Raw genomic sequence first — 18607 nt, 5'->3', positions numbered from 1 at the left:
ACATTTCCTACTCTTTCCTAGAGGATCTCAAACACAGCAGGTTTCCCACAAAAATGGTTCATTATCTTTTGATGTAGGTTCAATTTCATCAACAAAGCCAAAAATGAATGTCAGAGGTAAGGTTCACAAGAAACTCAAGATCAGATTTCCCCTCCTCCCCCCCAATTTTTTTTTCCTTTCTCTGACATTCTGAGAAATAGCCTTACTAGGATGAAACAACTTACAACCAGAGCAGACACTGTTTAATTATTTACATATATAAGGCATTTGGGACTGGTTCTTTGTTCAGAGACATTATTTAATATATTAAAAATATTCAATGATGGTGAAAAAACTTTGATTAATTTAAGATTCTGATAAGAAATTTTGTCTTTTCTTTCATTTTAATATTTAATTAATCTTTACCAGTGATTTAACTTATAATGTCATGGTATTCTAAAGAATGTCTTTGTTTTGTTATTCAATATTTAATCTGCCCTACTCTGTAAAGTTGTCTGGTTAATTCTATGACTCTCACCGTTTTAGAATAGAATAATACTTATTGAACTCCTTATTTGAGACTGCTGCCATTATACAGAATGAAATAATAAAATACTTAGGGGATCGATAGTTTCTTACAAACCTATCACATATAATAAAGAGGAGAAATATGTGTCATAATGGAGATACATAACACTTTTGCCTTAATATTTATAAATTTCAATAGCATCTTATTTTTTATTCACACTTGCTTTTAGATCTTCCATTAAATTTGAGTAGTTGTTCTCAACTGCATACTCCTGAGTGAGACCACTGGCCCAGAGAGGGCCTAGGAGAGAGCCCTAAGAAAAGGAATGGGCTAGAGGAGCTTTCAGTGCTAACTGACAAAGAGTAATGAGAAAGACCCAGGTACCATGTATAGCATTCAGTGGTATACATACCAAATAAAGACAATATTTAAAGATGGCGGGTTTGGCCAACGATGTTAAACATTTCAAAAAATCAAGTAAAATTAAGACTTGAAAGATATTTACTGGATTTAGCAATAAACTTGTTATTGGTAGTATTCCAGTGACTATAGCTGCATAACCAGATCCTCCGAAACCTACCAGTTCCGTGGATCAGAAGTTTAGACAAGACATAGGGAGGATGGCTTGTCTTTACTCAGTGATGTCTGAGGACTCAACTAGACAACTCAAAGTCTGAAAATGAACTCATCTGAAGGCTTGTGCCTTTCACTTACATGTCTGGTGGCTGATGCTGGCTGAGGGCTGGTAGCTTCAGTTTTCTTTTATGGTCTCTCTTCCTGGGATAGTTTGGCCTTTCTCACAGAATGGTAGTTAATTTCTCCATAAAGAGCATTCCAAAAAGAGAAAAAAGAGTCAATGAAACAGAAAAATGTTAGAGTCCAGGTTGGGGATCACAAACTTGTATGATGGCGTGAGTTCCTCTGGTAGGGAACATCCTGGTCGTGCCCATCTCATAACTTTGTTTTAAAAATTAAGGTGGCAAAAAATTATGAAGTTCTTAGATAAAATAACTCATATAAGGGTCACATAATTGCTTACCACATAAATAAAAAATAAAAACAAATCATACTCAGCTGTGGATAGTTAGGCACATGGAAAAAGGATAAAAAGGCAAATGATTTTAGATTATTTGCAAGATAATGGTTAAAATCGTAGCTCTTAGGGTACATGTAGCAATAAAAAAAAATAGAAAGACCAATAATAAGAATGCAGTAAGAGTAAGACTGCAAAGTAATAGAGTAGTAGTAGGAGAGAATAGAGTTCTTGATGAGGCCAAAGAACAAAAGTGGAAATATCAGTGTGAGGGAGTTTGAAGTCTGTATTTATGGATTCCTGAAGTTAAGAGTTGGTGAGGGACTTCAAAGCTGATCAAGGAACTGAGAGCCCAGAGGATTAGATGAACCATCTGCAATGACGGTCAACTCAGATTGGAGAGAAAGAAAATGAACCATGTGCCAAAGTTGTCAGTAAATGAGGACAAATAGCTAGGAGATGTTAATAGGTATGAGCACTGGCTAAAAATAAAGGTTGGTATAGTTAGATGTCATTAACCTTTGTTTTCATCTCACTTCTTCCCAATCCACCCAATTTTCTGTACATGGTTTAATAACCACCAATATTCAGTTGACCCCCCCAAATCTACATCACCCATTCTTTAATTTCAGTTTTGTATATCCAACTGCTCACTACACCACTCTCTGGATATAGCAAAAGCACCATGAGTTCCAACATGTCAAACATTGAATTTATTTTACACTTTAAAGCTCTGTAGCTTCTCATATTTTTTCTTCCAGCTGATGCATTGCCAGCCACTCAGATATACAGGTTAGAAACTTTGAAAACAGTTTGATTTCTTCTTCTTTCTATCCTTCTGTCCAACCACAATCAGGTCCTATGAATTCTACCTTCTAAATATTTCTAGAAGTGGAAATCTTGTCTCACCTAGACAGATTAAGCCTACACTGCTGCCTAGGTTAGGCCTCGTTCATTTCTCATCTGAACTACAGGAATGTTGTTAACAGGTCTTTCTTTTTTCACTCTTGTCCCCTGCAAACATATGCTCCACATACTTGCATATATATCCAAGTTATTTCTATCAGGGAGAGCTAAACACATAATTCTCATTCTTTAAATATTTTCTTGGCTCCTCAATGCTCACAGTTTAAAAGTCTGAGTTACTTGGAACATGAACAAGATTCCACCATTGGGCTCCTGTCCAGGGCTCAATTCTCATCTCTTACCACTCATGTCTTACATTGAATTGTTCAGTTACTCCAAATGGCTTTTGTCCCTTGAATACAAGACTGTGTCATGACTCTCTGCATTGCTTCTGCTCCTTTCAGTTCCTGAGATGCCTTTATTACTAAACTGCTTAATCTCTATTCTTACTCTGCTTTCATATGACAAATTGCTATGCATCCTCTAATTCTTGTTTTGATCTCACTTCTTTTAGGAAATATTTGCTGGGATTAGGAACCATCTTCTAAGCTTCTGAAGATATATTTATCATAACACTTATAAACTATTATGTAATTGCCTTTTCTTTACTTGTCTCCATCTGAGTCCTTTGAGCATAAAACAGTGTCTTATCGTTATAGTCCCTTTACCTACAGTTCAGTGTCTTGTACGTATTAAGTGTTCGATAAATGCAAACTGATCAACTAAATGAATAAATACATGCTAAATAGTTAACTAAACAAAGCATGGAGTTAACTGCAATGTTGTGCTTATTAGATTATAATCTGTTCCCCAATAATTTAAATTCACGAAACCTAACAGGAAGTTACTCAGAATGTCTCTACTGGTGTATTTTATTAAGTAGCTAAGATGAGGAACTTATATATAAGGTATCCAATTTGTTGAAGCTTTATTTTTGAGGATGTTGACATGCTTTCTGAACTCTGCCTCCAGGTAGCCAAATTAATTTTTGGAGCACATCTAAGAGAAAAAGAAAAGTAAAATTACCCATATGGTTAGCATGATTTTCTCATGTATAAACATGACACAGATATCAAAAGTTATAAATATGTTAAGCACTTTTCCATCCCAACTGGGCCTTTAAATGATTTGTACAGCTTGTAGGTTGATTGTACATTAATGCAAATTCCTAGTGATGGATAATGCTGAATTGCATATGATTAACTACTTCATCTTTGAAATGCTGCCATTGTTACACTTGCTAACAATGAAAAGGTGAATTTGTTAAAAGATACAGAAAGCATCTTTACATTTTGATTAAAAATAAATGAAGAAAAAGCTCCTAAGCCCTATGAAAAAAAGAATCAGTCAATGACAGTGTCCATGCACAGGCAATGGAGTTAAAATTAGTGATAATTTTCAATAAAAATATAGTCTTTTTAAGAAGTGCAGCTGTTATTCAGAATTACAGTCTTTATTGAGCCACTAGACCAGATTGAATAGGGATAAAAAGCATTTCATGTATTATCGGATAAATTTCTGAAAAAAAGAGTTCAGGGACAGCTAAAAGAAAAATGTTAAATACATGCCAGTTGTTTACTAATTCTGATTTTTAAAAAAGTCTGTAACTTCAAAGCATTCTGGAAAAATAGCTCAGGGAATCCAACTGTGCAAAAGCAGTATGGCCCATTATAGAGATAAACTTAGTACATCTGTTTGGCTGGAACATTAAAGCTTGTGAATTAGATAGTTAAATGCATGAATGAGAGACCAATTTTATGCAAGTTTTGTTGTCGTTTTATATCCTCCTTTATTTCCATGTCTACATGCATCTCTCTGCAATCAACATACTTAAACAACTAGCATTTGATTTTTGAAGATCCTTTATGTTTAGTTTATGGGCAGTGATGTTAAGAGCATCATCTTAATATCTGGGCCTGGGGGTGGGAGGCCTCTATGACTTTTTCCACACATATGGTTGTATACAATTTGTTTGCTGTTTACTTGCAAAGGGCAATTTCAGAGTTTGCCTCAGATGCTTTTGTCTGGTTCCAGAAAGGACAAATATTTATAGTCATGTAAAATATTTAAAGCTATTACATATGTTTATTTACCAGCAAGCATTTATTAAGTACCAACTATATGCCAGGAACAGGAAGAACAAAAGGAAAACAAAGAATAACTATATTAACTGGTTTAATTACCATTTCTTGGGTATGCTGTATATCATGCCCAACTTAGATGTTTTGAGTACGGTCATAAATAAGAAAGATACAGTTCTGGCAGGCATGCTTGGAACCATCTAAATGGGCCATAGCCAAATGGGACCAAAAGAACCCACTTCCAATGAGGAGACAGAATTATTGGAAGGAATAAAGAAGGAAAATTCCTTTGCTAGCTTTCTTAAAGAGCTCCACAGATGCCAGTGATGAATAGAAAGGGGACCTTTAGGAATAGTAGAAGATAACCTGAGGGCTGCTGCACAAGAATTAACAGGAGAGGCAACCCACAGTCTTTGAGATCCCAGGGCAATTTTTGGAAGAAAATAAAGAGCTCTTTCCACTGCCAGATGGATCGTAGTGTTACAGAGAATCACAACTTTCTCATTTCCACAAAAAGAAGAATCAGACATTCTTCTCTATCAAGATTGTTGATGAGAAAGCATCTCTTGAAAACTTGGCATAGGAGAATAACTCAAAAAGACATACATTTTAATAGTGTAGATATCAAATATATGAAAGTTATCAGTGTCCTAGTTGCAAAACCCCAAAGGATTCAAACCTTGTAATGCAGTAGCTAAAGCGATTCCTTTGTAATGTTATCTGATATTTCACATTCAATTTGAATATAACGAAAATGATATTGGCTAACTCTACTGTTTACTGACCCTTATGAACACAGGAAAATGAGAGTAATCCCCAGTGACAGGGGGACTGGATTATCCAGACAAATTTCTTTCTACGTTCTGTTCTTACAGATATTAACTCAAAAAAGCTCTCTGTAATTTTTATTTGGGTTCAAAAAAACATCTCTGTTGTTGCTAATTATGATTGGCAGCCCTTAATGAAGGGAGTGCCAAGCAGTCTGAGAACTGTCATATCCACTTGAGAATTTCCCCATGCTGATTTAAAACATGACAAGGTGCTCATTTTCTTTTGTTTTATCACCAGAATTAACCACTAAAGAAAAAAAAAAAAAAAAAACACCCAGTTGAACTTTCACGTTCCCAGATACTATTCTAAGTCTATCCTTATGGGTGTGGGGAATGAGTAATTTGTATGGTAGAAAACAAGTGCAGTGATGCTAAGATGGAAATCCATTGGTTTACATTTCCAATGAACTGTAATGAGCTCCTAAGCAATGATTCCATGAATCATATGTATGTAATATGCCCCTGAATTTCATTTATTTTAATACCAGCTCTTCATGATTTGAGCCAGAAAATCCTTTCTCATGCTAAACTGGGCTTTTGAAGAATTGAAAGTAATCAAGGCATATGAGGCAAAAATCAGATTTCTGCTTATAAAATGCTTATCAAACAAGAACTGGTGAAAACATATTCTTGACTACTTCGAACTTCTTAACCATGCATACTATAATTAAAAGCATTATTTTAGTATTTAACGAAACAAAGGAGTGGTTTCCCGAGAGTCATTAAAAAACAAAACAAAACACTGAAAGGTGATTTTTAAGACACTCTGAGTTGGTTTTTCTTCTTCCCCAAGTGGTATAAGAAAAAAATCGTTTTAAAAATCTAAATTTAAGTGATGAATAAGGAGGTGTCGCAGGTCCTTTAAAATAGCATTGATATCATAGTAGTACTCAGTACTTACAGTACCATGTTACAAAACCCCTCAGCTTAAGTAATAAGAATAGGGTCAGACATCACCAAAGATAAATTTATTCTAAAGCTGATTTAGGGTTGATCAAAGTTAAACTATTGGGATCAAAAGACTATAGGTGGTAATAGAGACCATCAGTTTAGAATATAAATTTGGAAATTCAATTTTTGTTTGACCTGAATCCATTTTTCCCCTTCACCTATGCATATGTATTTAGAAGTTTAATAATGATGGTTATATTTCAAAAAACGTGGGAAACTGGTCCCAGCTTTTAAAAACAGTATTGGTATGTTTTGCAAATTAAATCTCTTAGCATTTAACCTAGCTCTAAGATGCATACTTATAAGCCAGCTATAATCTCTGGTTTACAAAATTGATGAGTAATAAAGTCCTGGTGATACTTTTGTTAAATACCCTTGAATGTGTCATAGCCTTTACTTTAATTTTTCACAATTTTAAGGCAGAGAAATTACAATGTGTATTAATATAAAGTATAAATTCACATCACATATCTCATCATATATAATAGCTGGCCCTTATTTGTAAGCTACATTTCTTGATGACAATCATTTGTTTTTATATTAAGATTTAACAAAAGACCAATGCATGACCCATATTTCCATGCTGTGGACACATAAAGTTGCTCTTTGATTTGTGGCTGTGACTAAATTTATAGAGTCTCTTTATATTTATAGCTCTGTCTCTTCGACTCTAAATTAGCAATCCAGCTGGGACAGCTACACAGTTTGTCCTGTCTGCTTCACTTGTTTTCTAGCACTTAATGTTTATATCCATGTACTTTAGTACTTTAGCGGGTACTTTTGGTATTTCTTCTGCCTTTACCATTTCAAATTCTTTATTCTCCAGAAAACATCTGTTTAGTTATTAAATAAGAATTATTTATCTAGTCACAAGGGTGAGGAGGACAGCATGGTGTCTGTCTTCATGGAGCTTTCAAAGTACAAGAGAAACAAACTAGTAAACACATAGCTCCATCACGGAATCGTAATTATCATGTTGAGGAAAGCACAAGTCATGATGGGCTTGGAGTTTACAGACATGCTGCTATTTGGTGCGGTATAATTAGGTCAAATACATACAAAGTCATGACCTATCAAAATGAAGAACACAGACTGGGAACCAATTTTTTACCTAGTGACAATGGACGAAACGAATTGTCCAATCAACTCACTTTATCCTTGCTTTCTGATCTATAAAGTACTAGATTATTTTAAGATTTTCTTTCAGCTCTAGGATTATAGGATTCTATCGTATCAATATCTAATTTAAGAACTATTTTCATATCTTTGTGTTTCCTTGAGATACAGCTCAGTTTTAAATCCTATATCTACCATTTACTAACTATATGACATTGGACAAGTTGCTTAACCCCCAGGTGCCTCAGTTCCCTGACTAATAATTGCCTACTTCATCAGGTGTTTGAAAAATTAATCACTCATGGATATAAAACACTTAAAACTGTGTGCATGACATAAAATAGACACTCAACATTATAATTACCTCAACATTTTTGCAGGCCACAGCAAGAGATAGAATCAACCACATTGTTTAATACACTCATAATTATCTCACAGAAAATAAGCATTATTTTATTTTTTAAATTTTTTATTGTTATGTTAATCATCACACATTACATCATTAGTTTTTGATGTAGTGTTCCATGATTCATTGTTTGTGCATAACACCCAGAGAAAATAAGCATTATTTTAAAGAAGCATATTGTAATTAGGCATAAGGAACTATATTAAGAAAGCTAGTTTAGCTAATGAAAATGCTTATAGTAAAAACCATATACTAACAAATTCATAATAACTTTGTCATTCAGCTAGATGTGAAAAACTAAAAGCATTTTTTCCCATGTAAGTACATCATCATCACATGTATTGTGATAAACTGTAGGATAACAGGACCCAAGATACAACAAATAATGAACTCAAATTGAATGGAATTACAAGTTTTGATTCAGGATGCTTCCAGTTTATATATTAAGTCCTTAAAAAGACTGAGTAATTTTAGAAGGATTAATGTATAAGAACTGTGTAAATATGTGTTTTGTTTTTGGAATTATGTCTTGAAATCTGTAACTAAAATAGCACAAAATTGAGCATGAACATCAGAGAGGAGGCTAATTTTCCTAAAGTAATCAATGTTCACAAACTGCCATTGACGGCAGTTTAGAACCGTTTGGATCCATTCCAGAATTGAAATGATGATGATGATGAAGATGATGACGATGATGGTATTTCAGTTTTTGTTTATTACACTCACAGTGACAGTATTGAAACTTAGAATATTTAATAGTTTTTACTGAAGCATAATTGACATACATTACATTAGTTTCAAGTATACAACATAATGATATGATACTTGTATATATTGTGAAATGATCACTGCAATAAATCTAGTTCCTATGTACACACAGTTACAGAATTTTTTATGATGAGAACTTTTAAGTTCTACTCTCAGCAGCTTTCAAATATGTAATGCAGTATTATTGACAATAGTCACCATGCTGTACATTACATCCCTGTGACTTATCTTATAACTGGAAGTTTATCCCTTTTCCTTCCTTTCACCCATTTGGTCTGCATTGCCTCTGGCAACCACCAATCTGTCCTCTGTATCTGTGTGCTCAGTTTTTTTCTTTTGTTTTGCTTTTTAGAGTCCACATGTAAGTGAGATCATATGGTATTTGCCTTTCTCTGTCTGACTTATTTCACTTAGCATATGCCCTCAAGGTCTGTCCAGGTTGTCACAAATGGCAAGATTTCATTTTCCTCCATGACTGAATAATATTCCATGATATGCACTGAAATATTATTCAGTCTTGGAAAAGAATGAAAAAATATATATGCATATATAACACACATGACTATATATAACATATTTCTTCATCCATTCGTCTTAATGGACACTCAGGTTGCTTTTGTCTCTTAGCTATTGTAAATAATGTTGCAAGGAACATGGGAGTACATATATCTTTCCAAGTTAGTGTTTTCATTTTCTTTGGCTAAATACCCAGAAGTGGAATTGCTAGAGCATATGGTAGTTCTGTTTTTAAATTTTTTGAAGAAGCTCCGTACTGTTTTCCAGAGCATTTGCACTGGTTTGCATTCCTCCCGACAGAGCTCAAGAGTTCCTTTTCTCCACATCCTTGCCAGCACTTGTTATTTTTTGTCTTTTTGATAATAGCTATTCTAATAGGTGTGAGACGATAGCTCATTGTGGTTTTTTTTTTTAAAGATTTTATTTATTTACATGACACAGAGAGACACAGCGAGGGAGGGAACACAAGCAGGGGGAGTGGGAGAGGGAGAAGCAGGCTTCCCACCGAGCAGGGAGCCCGATGCGGTGCTCGATCCCAGGACCCTGGGACCATGACCTGAGCAGATGCTTAACGACTGACCACCCAGGCACCCCTCATTGTGGTTTTAATTTGCATCTCCCTGATGATTAGTGATATTGAAGATCTTTCATGTGTCTTCTTTGGAAAAATGTCTGTTCGGATCCTTTGCTCAATTTTTACTGAAATTGTTTTTTTGCTATTGAGTTGTATGAGTTTTTTATATATTTTGGATATTAGCCCCTTATCAGATACATGATTTGCAGCTATGTTCTCCCACTCAATACATTGCCTTTACATCTTGTTGGTGTTTTCCTTTGCTGTGCAGAAGCTTTTTATTTTGATGTAGTCCCACTTGTTTATTTTTGTTTTGTTGCCTTTGTTTTTGGTGTCAAATCCAAAAAAATCATTGCCAAGAGCAATGTCAAGAAGTTTACCACCTATGTTTTCTTCCAGGAGTTTTATAGATTCAGGTCTTACATTCAAGTCTTTAGTCCATTTTGAGTTAATTTTTGTATATGGTATAAGGTAATGGTCCGGTTTGATTGCTTAATATATTGATAAAACTGAAAGCAGCCTTGTCTCATAAATAAATAGAACCTATGTTAAATATTATGCTAAAATTTTAAATTCATTGATGGAATTCCTTTAAACTTAAGAGAATTGCTAAGCAATAGTTTCATTATTAACATATATGTAATGCTTGTTGGTACTTTTGAAATATATTATAATGCATAGGAAAGTTATAAATAATAGAGTTAAGTATATGTTCCCTTTAGTTGATATTATTGCAGCACTGGAATATATAACACCAGATATAAGGTTAATTTTAAGATGAAAAAATTTTTAAGTAACCAGTAAAATTTGTGACTTCCACCTAAGAAAATCAAAGCACGTAATAGTATTGTGAGTTAGATTTGTGAGTTAAAGCAAAGAATACGCCATTCCAGTATTCTCAAGGTTGAGTCTAAATTAAAACTGTCTTTGATATTATTTTATCAATATTAACAATCTAAAAATAAATTATATTATTATAATTATTGAAAAGAAATAAAAGATCTTTGGATGCTTCTCCAAAAATTATTCTAATACAGTTTTTGCTGAGAGAAGTTACTAAGTTCCCAAAGCAATAATCATTTGTTGCCTGAAATAAAATTTTTTGAGAAGCCTGTATTTTAAGTGGGGGTAATCCTAATGTTTTTGGGTTTTAAATTTTGAAATAGTATGATTTCACATAATTATCTGCAAAGGCATGAAGAATTATTGACAGTCTTCTCTTCTGCCTTAGATCCTTTCTAATATCTTGATGGTCTCTCCCTTCCTTCTAAACATAAAGTAATTTTGCTATATCAGCAGGACTTCCTGCAAGCACCACATTTTTGTACTATTGTTATACTATTCAAAGAGTTTGGGCCACTTAGTTCTCAGTCGTCTGCCTTACATCACCACCCAAGGAGTACTATAATCCTCTAGAAATGCATTGCCTGGAGTGTGGCACTGCTTAATAAATCACTTCATCTTATTTATCTTTCTCTTGACATATATCTAGCAACAGGAACCATTATCCTGTGACAATGTTAAGTTCTATTGACATTTTCTCTTAATTAACTACACCACTGGCTACAAATTTAACATTGGGAATAAACTTCCTTTATTTAATGCTATCTTGAACAAAGGAAGTGTTAAGTTTGTCATGCATTCATTGTCTTAACAGATATAGAAACATCTTTGTTGTTTTTTCAGACCAATTTATTCTGCTGAGATAATAAACAGAATTTGCATGTAAAATCATGTCGCACTATTTCTTAATTAAACAACTGACCAATTAGACAAGTGCATTTTTCCATTAGTTATCTTAATGAATATATGAGAGCTCTATTATATATGCCTGAATTCTTCTGTGATACCACTTCTTCAATCAACGGAATGACTTTTATGTACATTTTTATAAATTCAAAGAAACATTTCTTTTGAGATTAAAACATGTTTTATGTACGTTAAAGCTAAGTGTTTTGGCTCAAATTATAAATCACTCATTTATTCAACATTATTGAATGTCTACAATGTGACAGGCCCTATTCAAGCTCCTGGAGATAGCTATCTGAGAAAAACAAAGATTCAGTCTTTTATGGAGCTTTTATTCTAGTGAAGGGAGACAGGTAAAAAAACAATAGGCTAGGGCGCCTGGGTGGCTCAGTTGGTTGAGCGACTGCCTTCGGCTCAGGTCATGATCCTGGAGTCCCAGGATCGAGTCCCACATCAGGCTCCCAGCTCAGCAGGGAGTCTGCTTCTCCCTCTGATCCTCTTCCCTCTCGTGCTTTCTATCTCTCATTCTCTCTCTCTCTCAAATAAATAAATAAATAAATAAATAAATAAATAAATAACAATAGGCTAAATCAATCAATAAATAAATTACACAGTCATCAGAACTCAAATACTATAGAAAAGTTATCTCAGAGGGAAGGGATTTGAAGTACACGTGGAAGGGTTGCAATTTTCAATAAGTTCAATAGGTTCATTTAAGTAAGCCTCTAAGCATTTGAGATTGGAACAAGGACCTAAAGGATGGGAAGGAATGTGCTGTAGAGATACAGGGGGTTGGGGGGAGTCAGGTGTAGGGAATCACAAATACAATGACCTGCTCCAAGAGGCCAGAAGGACAGCTTAGTAGGAGGGGAGGTCAGAGAGGTCCATGAACTCACATGAGATTAGGCTGTCTAGTTTTTGGCTTCTACTTTGTAGAAATTAAGAGTCACTGGAGTGTTTTAAGCAGAGGAGTGGCAGGACTAAACATTTAGACAAATACAAATAATTGTTTTAGAAGGCATTAACTGTCAAACTATTCTCTATCTGTTGTGATTTCAAGTCCTCCAGCATACTCGGGGATTGAAGAACTGTTTCAAAAAATTGTAGATTTGTATCTGAGTCGTGATTATATTTTATAGGTGCATGAATGTTTGTCTGTTGAGGCAGCTGTATGTTGCTTACAGCATATATCCATCTAGTGAAACTTTCAAAAACCTTAACTCCAAGAGCCAGTCACACTCTTTTTTATTCTCCAGATCAATTATGGTTATTCCTTTCAGACAATATCTACATTAAATGAAAAGACACATATTATTCCCAGCTCTATTTATGGTGACAGCTCCTGAAGAAAACCATTCTCTTGTAAGTAATCTCCGGCAGTGCTCTTGTTAAAAAAGGACCGCAGAGAGGAGCAAGAGTAATGGCATTCTCAGTGTATTTCTTCCTTCTCAATCAACTTCCTATATCTTTCTGGAAACAATAAATGTTATTTTACATAAATTATTTTAGCCCTTTATTTGGACTACATATCAATATTATATATAAATATCTATCTACAGATAGATAAATAAATACAAATATTTAATATATAGAGATAGCTGTAAATATCTATCTATACCCATATCTAGATATGGAGGGAGAGAGAATTTTTTCCCTATACCAAACCAAACTGCTAATAACAGTTTGCAATCAGAGTAGGATTAAATAATTCCCCTGTTCCTAAATCATTAGTAGTAACCTTCTCTATACATAATTCTTCCTATAAAGGGATGTAATTGAAGATCTTTATTACTTTTATTTGCTTGAAATTTATATATACTTCTTTATCCAAAAAGATCTTAAAATCTGCTAACATTCATAATAACACTTTCTCTCTCAGAAAAACAAATCAATAACACTTTACTCTCAGTTTTCCTTGTCAAGTCCAGTTCTTTGATTAAAAAAATTCTTTATTTTTAAATTCAGTCATTTGGTCACAAAAGGCCATCTGTAATATAAGATTAAATAGACACTAGCTGCAGCCACACTGTAAATCTGTAAACACAGCATTATCCCTCAGAAAACCTTCCTTTGAAAATGATGTGCAGTTCATCCATTGGGGCTCTCCTTAATCTCTAAGCCATAGGAGAAACAAGGTCAAATCTTATGTCAAGACCAGGAAATAGTGTAATTATAGTTCTATAGGTCCCCCTATAGTTGTTGCAGATAGTTGTATAGATAGTGACACTTGTGAAAACTACATATTTAAAGTGAATCTGTAATATTCAATCCTCCAAATATGGAACATGGTTTGGGCTAAAGAGTGAAAATTAAAATGTTCACTTTGATGTTCATTGATTTTTTAATTTTTTCTTCTGAACTAATATTGACCCAATTGACGTTCTGCGACTGCTGACTTGAATTGGGTTAAGCAAGCTGGAAATTATATTTGATGACCTGAATAATTCATTAAAAAGAATAAGCATTAAAACTTGCTTTAGTAGCACAAACACATTTTTTATAATAATAATGTAAGATAATGAGGCTGGCCACATGCAATGTCCAGGTTGGACACTTATAAGTTGGAATGAGTAACTTTTGCGTTACTAAATTACATAGAATACATATCTAACTGATGAACCAAAAGAGAGTAATTTGGCTGAGAAAAAGTCATTCTTGGCACTAAAAGACAATTTAACATGCATTTACACCCAGGGAAGCTTAGAAAATGAACAGTAATTGCAGAGGTCAAACTTGCAGGCTGGCTATGCTTACTTGTTTCACTCCAAGACTTGAGTGCAATGCAATTTAAACCTCAAATCTGACTATCTGAGACTATCATTTAATTTCAGTAGTTTATCAACTGAGAATATTATAAATAATGACATAAGTACATATCCAAGGTGTAGATGACTGCACATACCAAACCAATACCATCATGACGAAGTGTTATAAGTTTGTAAACATATTACATACATGTTGTATGTTATGTATACATTGTAATTATATATATTTCTCCTTTACATATGTTATATATATATATATATATATTTCTCCTCTAGAATACCTCCTCCTGATATGTCATTATAAAACTAACACATACATACATATTAACTAACATATTATATATATGTTATATATATTATAACTATATATATTTATCCTTTATATATGTTATATACATATATTTCTCCTTTAGAATACCTCCTTCTGATTTGTCACTATAGTTTAATATATTTCACAACACTAACTAATAAAGATGAAAACAAGTATCGTCGAGTAATGCAAAGGTGTCAGAAAGTAAACCAATATATATGGTTTTCAAAAACAAGAATCAATAAGGTATATTGTTTAATTTTTCTTTTTTCTTTTAAGTAGCAGCTAAATGGTTTTACAAAATAAGAAGCATTTCTTTTAAAATTGCAGATTTTTATTTTTTTCTTGTCCTTTATGATATTATAAAATGCAACTCTACTCTTTTAAATGATTAAATAAATAATCATTAAATGATTAAATGGTTTATTTAAACCATTATTTAAAATGGTTTAAATAAACCAGCAAATACAGTGTTTATTACATATGCATTTTCTGTGTCTAATTTGTTTTACAAGTCTTTGGGGGAATATAATTAAACATATTTGAAATCAGAGAATTCAAAGGAAGTGAAGAATGAGAAAAGCCAAGTAGGATAAAGTTATCAATCTCCTTTTTAAAAATATGGGCTTAATTTTTAAATTGCAACACCTGGTATTAATGAAATAAAGTGAAATAAGTTTCATAGAAAAAATCTTTAAATCTTCTTAAAGCCCTCTTCTGCCTTTCTTTTGCTTCTGTGCGGATGATATTTTGATAATCACTCTGAAAGTGACAGTGGCTGTGCTGTATCTTATAGATAAGTTATAAGGGGAAAAATGCCACCACCTCCAACTTTTAAGCGATCTTTTCATAATATAAGCATCTCCAACAATGCTGCATTTTATAACACTTGTTTTTTCTTATTTTTAATTTATTGTCGACTCAGCTACAAAAAAACAATGATGGTAGGAATCCTGTAGCCGGTCTGAGAAGTTTGAAGAGATGAAACTTTCAGGGACCCTCCCAGACTGATCTTAAAGTGCTTTGATCTGGTACTTTTGATCTTCAGTTTGGCGTGTTAGTGCTAATCAAGATGCTTTAGCTGGAAAACTTCCCCTTCACACACACACACACACACACACACACACACACACACACACACACAAATGTGGAAATTTAAGCTTGAAACAATTCTCAGGGTTATATTTTTCTTTTCAGGTTTAAAAATGATGTACTTTCTATTCATCAGTTTATTCATTGTCATTTCTTCTCCCAAATTTAATATTTTATTCATAATGATTAAACTTAGAATTTTATCGGCAAATGATCTGGTAGAGTGTACCTGTTAATCACAGTGAAAGAGTTATGTTAGATTATAAATTTAATAACAGCATTTCATCCAAATAGCTATATGATCTGTGCTATTTAGAGACAGTATGAAGGATGGCGTAGAGATTATGAGACTTTTAAAGTCGACCAGCTGACATGTTAGCCTGAAGAATATTAGGTACTACCGCCTCAACAACAAAAATGGCAGTAAAAATAGAAAAGAGAGAATGAATTAGAAATATACATGACAGGATTTAGCAGTATACAGAAAATATATTAATATACAGATATAAAACAGTAGTTTCATACTGTATATGATATTTTTAAAATTAAATTATCAGTACGTTCTGAAAACCATTGATTCCTTTAGGTATTCTTATATAGCTTTACTTACTATCTGCATAAGAGCCTATATTATATGTGTGTGTACATACATAATTTGTCTTCCTAAATTTCCTATTATTGCTTGCTTATAAAATTATAAAAAGTTATTCTAGTGGTTCAATATTTGTACACATCCTTGGTTATTTTCTTAAGAAATTATCCTAGATATGCAGCTTCTGAGTTAAATGATATGTATATGCACACTTCTAAGACTTCTGGTACTTTCAACCAAACATTGTACCATACTCCATATTCACACATTTTCGATAATTAAAAGTATATAAATTTCAATAGAATTTTAAAGGATTTATTAAAAAAAAACAATAGTAACCTAATGCAATGTAAAATTCAGCTTTACATCACTGCACTTCACTAGATACTTAGAAGACACTTAAACATATTCAAGCAGAGGCAATTGTTTGGGTATAACACATGGCAACATTAAAACCCTGAAAAAATGTTGACTAAATCATTTGGACACAAAAGCTCAGATTCTATCATTGATTATGTTAAGAACACAGACAAAAAGCAGTCTGAAAGTTAGCTCAACCTTTCTAAATGTGTATTACTGGTGTTTATAGAGGTACAAAATTATACCATGTAATGCAGTGGGGCTATTCCAATAACTTAAAATACAACAGCAAAACTTTTATATACCTAACTATAAAGGAGGGTCATGTTCAAAATGATAATGGGAAGCAGGGTTGGGGGGTCAGAATCCAAATCCAACAACTCCATAAAGAGAAGAGAGGACAAAAGAAAAAAGTAGCTGATCAAAATTTACCTGAAGTAGCTCATCCAATCATTACAATTTTTTTTTAAATTTCATTTGCAAAACACACACACACACACACACAAAGCATCAAATAATCTTCAAGTTATTACTTCCAGAGCCACCAAAGGTTATTAGGAAGAGAAAGACTCTAACAGTTGTTTTAAAGAGTTTTATTAAGGGGTTCTTGGGTGGCTCAGTTGGTTAAGCATCTGCCTTCAGCTCAAGTCACGATCTCAGGGTCCTGGGATGGAGCCCCATCATAGAGCTCCCTGCTCAATGGGAGCCTGCCTCTCCCTCTCCCTCTGCAGCAACCCCTGCCTGTGCTCTTTTGCTCATGCTTGCTCGCTCGCTCACACTCTCTCTCTCAAGTAAAAAAATAAAATCTTTAAAAAAAAAAAAAACAAAGAGTTGTATTAAGCCGCAAAGATGATTATCATCCAGTGACTGGTTTGGATTTCATTATTTATCTGCAAGTGTCAAATATTTTCTAGAGAATCTGTCTGCTGAAAAGTTCATTATATAGTAGAGTTAGAATAGGTTTGTACCATGGGCAGCACAATAAAAGAAATAAAAAGGAAAGTTGCAGAAGATTGCAAAAGCACTTAGTCATACGACTACAATTAATATTAATAACATTTCCTTGGATAATATCTTCATGTAAAAACTGCCTACCATGTCTGTTTTTTGAAGAGCAGCCTGCATTCTCAAACAATTGCAGGAGTCTCTTGTGTATTGCCATATGGGCAGAGAAGAAATCTCTAAGTCTGTGAAACTTGGAAGAAACAAAAAATATATTTTTTTCTATCTTCCATAGGCCTATGTAGGAAATCAAGGTGAATGAATGTCTCCAGGGAAAAGGGAAACAAAAAAGTAACTCATCATTTTGTTTGCATGTAAAACTTATACAGTGAAAGTTTTATCCCCCTGCAAATAACCTATTATGTCTAAGGTTGCTAGTTACAAAGTTATTTGTCAAAGTAATTTAAATATATATATATATATAAATATATATATATATATATATAATAGCTATTTACAAGTCCAATAATTTGGGCTTATAATTTTTTAATGATTCAATAAAAAGTTTATATGTCATTATTAAAATAGAGAAATGATCAATACGCCAGTTGAATTATCCCAAGAATGAAGTTAAGGTATACAGAATCATAGCCCCCCTCTCAGAACAATACAAAAAAAAAAAAAAAAAAAGATCTTCGCCTACCTATTTTCTTTATTATTTATTCATCATTAAGAATCTCTTATTTTTGCAATATCACCTTCCTCCTATCTTCTTGATATGTTACATCTCCCAAGATCACCAGTTCATTATAATGGTTATGTTTTAAGCTGATTGTTTCTTACCGTCATCTAAGAAAGTATATTGGTCTTAGTAAATTATTTCCAATATAAAATAATGAGGATTTTTTTCTGAGTTTTGTAGATATCTAAACTATTATCATGTTTATTTTAGTTTTATTTGCACAAATCTATCCTAAATTTTTGGCCTGTCAGCCTACAATAATCCTATTTATCCTTACTGTTGAGGAGAACGGAGGGAGAAAATGAAGTGGCAGTAATAAACCAGAAGACTTAATGGAAGAAAGGTACTTGGGGAGGAGGAGACACC

At 33.3% G+C, this 18607-nt stretch overlaps 1 protein-coding gene across 1 annotated transcript in view; it reads left to right on the top strand.

The window, feature by feature from the left end:
* The window catches only part of GRID2 (glutamate ionotropic receptor delta type subunit 2), a 1398327-nt gene that overhangs the window by 1129356 nt on the left and 250364 nt on the right, over window positions 1–18607 (top strand). The window lies entirely within an intron of this gene.

This window comes from Eumetopias jubatus, unplaced genomic scaffold, assembly GCF_037043125.1.
Source record: "Eumetopias jubatus isolate StellerSeaLion01/CBP00866 unplaced genomic scaffold, mEumJub1_p1.0 scaffold_2, whole genome shotgun sequence".
NCBI lineage: Eukaryota > Metazoa > Chordata > Mammalia > Carnivora > Otariidae > Eumetopias > Eumetopias jubatus.
The sequence above is the reverse complement of the archived record's forward strand: the minus strand, read 5'-3'. Positions and strand labels throughout refer to the sequence as shown.